At 39.0% G+C, this 6,000-nt stretch overlaps 1 protein-coding gene across 6 annotated transcripts in view; it reads right to left on the reverse strand.

The window, feature by feature from the left end:
* LOC106603655 (HMG box transcription factor BBX) overlaps positions 1-4,202 on the reverse strand; it is a 42,846-nt gene extending 38,644 nt beyond the window's left edge. For 4 of the 6 annotated variants that reach the window (XM_082974696.1, XM_082974695.1, XM_082974694.1 and 1 more), the window contains exons 1-2: positions 4,057-4,202; positions 2,015-2,096 (exon numbers count right to left, since the gene is read on the reverse strand). The gene's annotated coding sequence lies outside the window, so the exon portion shown is untranslated. Of the gene's footprint in view, positions 1-2,014; positions 2,097-2,783; positions 3,106-3,440; positions 3,842-4,056 lie in introns of those variants that run through there. The other 2 variants (XM_014197576.3, XM_082974693.1) reach the window with 2 other exon arrangements.
* Between the last annotated feature and the right edge of the window lie 1,798 nt (positions 4,203-6,000).

The following is a 6,000-nucleotide window of genomic DNA, read 5'->3' on the forward strand; positions in this document are numbered from 1 at the left end:
TGCAAACTTCAAGCGGGCTGTCATGTGCCTTTTACTGAGGAGTGTCTTTCGTCTGGCCACAAAGTCCTGATTGATGGAGTGCTGCAGAGATGGTTGTCCTTCTGGAAAGTTCTCCTATCTTCACAGAGGAACTCAGGTGCTATGTCAGAGTGACCATCGGGTTTTTGGTCACCTCCCTGACCAAGGCCCTTCTCCCCCGATTGCTCAGTTTGGCTGGGCAGCCAGCTCTAGGAAATGTCTTGGGGGTTCCAAACTTCTTCCATTTAAGAATGATGGAGGCCACTGTGTTCTTGAGGACCTTCAATGCTGCAGACATTTGTTGGTACCCTTCCCCAGATCTGTGCCTTGACACAATCCTGTCTTGGAGCTCTATGGACAATTCCTTCAACCTCATGGCTTGGTTTTTGCTCTGACATGCACGGTCAACTGTGGGACCTTATATAGACAGGTGTGTGACTTTCCAAAGCATGTCCAATCAATTGAATTTACCACAGGTGGACTCCAATCAAGTTGTAGAAACATCTCAAGGATGATCAATGGAAACAGGATGCACCTGAGCTCAATTTCAAGTCTCATAGCAAAGGGTCTGAATACTTTTTTTTCTCTTTAATACATTTGCAAACATTTCTAAAAACATGTTTTCGCCTTACAAATATGGGGTATTGTGTGTAGATTGATGAGAAATGTTTTATATTCTAAAATGTAGTGTCTAACATAACAAAATGTGGAGAAAGTGAAGTGGTCTGAATACTTTCCAAATGCACGGTACATGGAAATCCTTTTTTTATACTGTATTTTCTCACCGCCCTTACATATTTTATTAATCAAATGTTCTTGTGTTAAACATTGTAATGTTCAAATACCTATCACACTATACATTTAGTAATGACAGGATGCATTTGAATCTTCACATGCAGTAAAACTTTCATATGACTTCAACTATTTTAGCGATTTGAGTGGAAAATAAATTCACACAAAAAACAACGATAGTAGTAATGAAAAAGAAAGCACTTCTAATATCCTAATTCACACCATAGTCTGAAATTGCAGGATAACTTTTCTTTCACATTGATTTCGACAAAAAATGTAATGGATTGGTGTTTCAGCATTGACTCAATGAAGAGTTCGTTGTTCGCTGAGATATCCACCTGTGACATGCACACAGTTACAAGCCTGGCTTGAGTTAGCAGAAGGTACAGGATCAATATTCACCTCCCTAAAATGGATGAAGCCTGAGGGGAATGTGAAGCTAACTAAAGCTGGCTAACTTTAGAAAATCCTGCATAGATTTAGCTAGCGTCGTAGTATACCCCTCAGGTCTTTGATAGCACCTTGATTAATTTCTCGGACATCATGAACCGTTATGCGAGTGGTGTAACATGGCCATAAAATAAACAAATAAATGACATTTGCTATTAACAAAAATGATTTATAGAGCGCTAGTAAGTCAGACAAAATTGTCTTAATGTGCAATATTATCCCCATTATACTGTAATTGACATTTGTCTCTATTTGCAGGTGGAAATGTGACATGTACCATCTTTAACTTTGTCAAGAAAAACTCAGAGCTCTATGAAGGGTGTGCTATGGGGAAGGCATGCATAGCGTGCATACACACCTGACACCGAGTCACAGTTTCCCCGTTGGTGAAACAGCTAGCTAGTGTGCACAGGTTATGCAACTAGGAATCACTCAAATAAAGTTATTCATTTTGAAACGTATCCTAATCATTTTAATTAAAAGGGTATATCTTTGTCACTGATACAAATATCTACATACAACCATAGAAATGGTTACTGTGCTTTTGCTAGTTGCTATCAAATCAGGTATGGCAATCAATTATGTAATGTATGTATCATGAGAGCTAGGCTTGTTAATGTAAGGATATAATAACATGGGGCTTCACGGCATATCAATGAGTGGATGCCATGGGCCATTAATAACAAAAACTGGTCAAAGAAATGAGAATAATCCTTGACTTTGAAAATATGGGATGGATTGCAGGCATACTTACTTAGGCACAGACTATGGAAATGCTGTATCTGAAAGATGAAGATGAATCTGTCAGTCAGGCTTTTTCATGCGATGATGATGACCTATAAAATACAAGACACTTCTCTCAGTCAAGCGATTCATTTGCAATGCTTGGTTAATGCACCAAACAACCACAGAGGCTAGCGTTCTAGTTGTATTCTTCAGCAGGCATAGTAAACATGCGAATTACTCATCACTGTAACAATAACTTAAAACGTGTGTATAGTCAAGTCTTCGATATGTGATAAAGCTTCAAACTATGGTGGGACATTATTTGTTGTTGATGAAGTAGTGTCGATCTTAAATTCGTGCAGCCTATCGGACATAAATGCACTTCCAGAAACGTTGACAACTATGGAGTAATTAACGTTCAGTACACAATAAAATACGCAATATATGGTAGATATAGATCAGTAGAGATGATATACTACAGTATTGCAGCGGTTGTTTTCAGGTAAACCCGGTGCTGCCTGCAAACCCGATTAGGCTGTCACGGAATCAATAAAAGTGTACCCACGGTAAACATTCTATGAATATCAGTTTATACTAATTGATTAATAATGTTTTGTTGATCTAGCCCAACGTTCTTTATATTAAGCTCAAATGTGCATATTCGTGCCAAATGTCGATCTAGGGTCTGACATGACAGACAAGCGAATGAGAGTCCATCTTGCTTTGGTGAAAATATCACTCCTGTCAAACTCATATGCATTCATTGAAAAAGGTATTCCACATGTACAAATCGTCACCTTCCATTACTTAAACTAGGGATTTTCCGTCCAGAAAATTGCGGCAAACCGTTTGATGTGCATGGTCTCCATGTCCTACCAGTTACTAGGAATAAAAGTAGCTTGTTAGCTTGCTAGCTCTCAAACGCGAATTGTTCCAGTCCGTCCGCTGAACGTGTCATTATGCAAAACATGCAATGGGTCCAGAAGCCCACGAGCCACTAAGTGACAAGCATCCATGGAATTGTAAGCAAACTTCACTCATTTGATGGTTTTCACGCATTCGGACACTGCCATCATTCGCATAGTAACAATGTAGCCGTGCATTTCATGGGGGAAGTGCTCCAGCTTAGCCATGTCGTACATGTTGTCTCGGGCTTTTTGCATAGTCGTTTTTTTTTTTTTACAGAACAGTGACTTAAAATGTACACCAAACGCCTTCGATGAATGGAATTCACGATTAAAACAACAAGTTTATAAATGAAAGCCCCTAGTATACATACAATAATTCACGAAAAACAAAAAAGCACCACACTGACCACTTCCAGAGCAGCGATAACCAGCACAGATCTCACACTGGATGACTGAGTCATTTTGGGGAAAACGACAGGGATATTTATAACGGATAAAATACCAACAAGTTCTCTGTCATGACGGCATATACATATTAAAACATACCTCAAATACCCAGCTCGAATACAAGGGCCCTCTCATCCCCGCCAGCGTCCTTCTTAAAACTTATTGACACATAACAGTTCGGCACTGGCTGTACAATAACACAAATAGGAACACTTCACCGGATAAACGCTACAGTCAGCGCGAGGCGCAACACAACGATCCGAAATCACCAAACTAACAATGACAATTCTAGAATTCTATCGAAATAAGATAAATTATAATTTACATTAGGTCGCAGTACTTTCGTTTTCCTCGGACAAATGTATACTCGTGTCTAATCTACCCTCCCCCGTTCGCAAAGTATTCTTGCGTAGCCTTGTGCAGTAGGCTATGATGTTCATAGCCAGTACTGGCCTAGCCATTTCATCATAAACTATTCCGATTCTGGCCTTACAGCACACATATTTTAAACAAACTTTGTTCTTGCAACGTTTTTGAAATAGGTCACTGAAAAGATGTGACTGGAGAGAAACTGATGACTGTATTAAGCAGAAAGCCATGCCTGTGTCTCAGTCGTGTGGGACTACTTAATATTAGCTTCCTGGGTGTTGCGTTACTGTAGGGATCGGAGTGTTTGGAAAATAAAGTGTAACAGTAAACGTATGCCAGCACTCACCCGCAACAGGCCACCCAGAATGTAAAGCAAGCTAAGTAAGTAAATGGTGGTGCTCCAACTGAGCCGTTGTCCACCTCATTCACCCTCTCTTAGTGTGCTTCTTTGATCAGAACAGTTTTTGCAACACACAGTACTGTACATGCAGAGTGAACATATCCTTATCATGTAAGGCTGGTCGTGATTGGACGATAGTTTGAGCGACAGCCCGAATCAACCACACAGAGAGAACATTACAGTTGTGTATTGTTCTGAGACAGCAAGATTAATATAACGTCTTCATAATGTTCAGGACATGTACAGTTACACAGCATAACCAGGTACTGTTGAGCGATAAAAAAAATGCACAGAAGGTCATACTTTTAAATGCAGATGTAATCAGAATGTAAATTAAATGTACACCGTATAAGCATGAATAACGGCACATAAAAATTGACAGTACAGGCAGCTATTATGTTTCATGGGATAAGCCCTTCAAGTCACATGTTTAATTACGATCATTAATTTAATGAAAAAAGTCAAAGTTTCCTTTTCAGACATGAATTCTCCATGCAGTGCTTTCAGAAATAATTCACACCCATTTACTTTTTACACATTTTGGTGTGTTACAAGATGGTATTAACATGGATTCAATTATAAAAAAAAAAAGTGTCAACGATCTACACAAAATACTCTGTAATGTCTAAGTGGATGAAAAATTCTATAATTTGTAAAAAAGTAATGAAAAATAAAACACTATATCTTGATTAGATAAGTATTCGACCCCGAGCCAATACATGTTAGAATGACCTTTGGCAGCGATTACAGCTGTGAATCTTTCTGGGCAGGTCTCTGAGCTTTACACACCTGGATTGTACGATATTTTCTAATTATTCTTTTAAAATGTCTTCAAGCTCTGTCAAATTGGTTGTTGATCATTGCTAGACAGCCATTTTCAAGTCTTGATTTTCAAGCCAATTTAAGTCAAAACTGTAACTAAGGCCGCTCGGAACATTCCATTTTGTCTTGGTAAGCAACTCCAGTGTATATTTGGCCTTGTGTTTTAGGTTATTGTCCTGCTAAAAGGTGAATTTATCTCTCCGTGTGTTTTGGAAAGCATACTGAACCAGGTTTTCCTCTAGGATTTTGCCTTTGTTTTGCTCTATTCTGTTTCTTTTTATCCTAAAAAATCCCTAGTCCATGCCGATGCCAAGCATACCCATAACATGATGCAGCCACCACCAATACAAATACATTTACATTACATTTTACATTTTAGTCATTTAGCAGACGCTCTTATCCAGAGCGACTTACAGTAGTGAATACATACATTTCATACATTTTTTTTTTGTACTGGCCCCCCGTGGGAATCGAACCCACAACCCTGGCGTTGCACACACCATGTTGGCGTTGCAAACACCATGCTCTACCAACTGAGCCACAAATACAAAACCAGTTATTGAGTGTAAGGGGGCAATAACTTTTTCACACAGGGGCATTCAGTGTTGCATAACATTGTTAATTATACAAATTAAATAAGTATCAATATGTTGTGTTATTTGTTCACTCAGGTTCCCTTTATCTAATATTAGGTTTGATTGAAGATCCGATAACATTCAGTGTCCAAAATATGCAAAAATAGAGTTAATCATGAAGGGGCAAATACTCGCAGCACTGTACTGTATATACCCACTCACTCACACACACTACATTAACACTCACAGAAAACCCACACACATTCACATACACTGCATACGCACACACACACGCATACCAACACAACACAGACATAGGCGCACACACTTTCACACTCATCATATGCTGCTGCTACTGTTCTGTATTCTTACTCTTATTATCTTTCCTAATGCCTTGTCACTTTACCCTGCCTTTACGTACATATCTACCTCAAATAGCTCGTACCTCTGCACATTGATCTGGTATTGGTACTCCCTGTATATAGTTAAATTA

Source organism: Salmo salar, chromosome 04 (assembly GCF_965601325.2).
Source record: "Salmo salar chromosome 04, fSalSal1, whole genome shotgun sequence".
Classification (NCBI taxonomy): domain Eukaryota; kingdom Metazoa; phylum Chordata; class Actinopteri; order Salmoniformes; family Salmonidae; genus Salmo; species Salmo salar.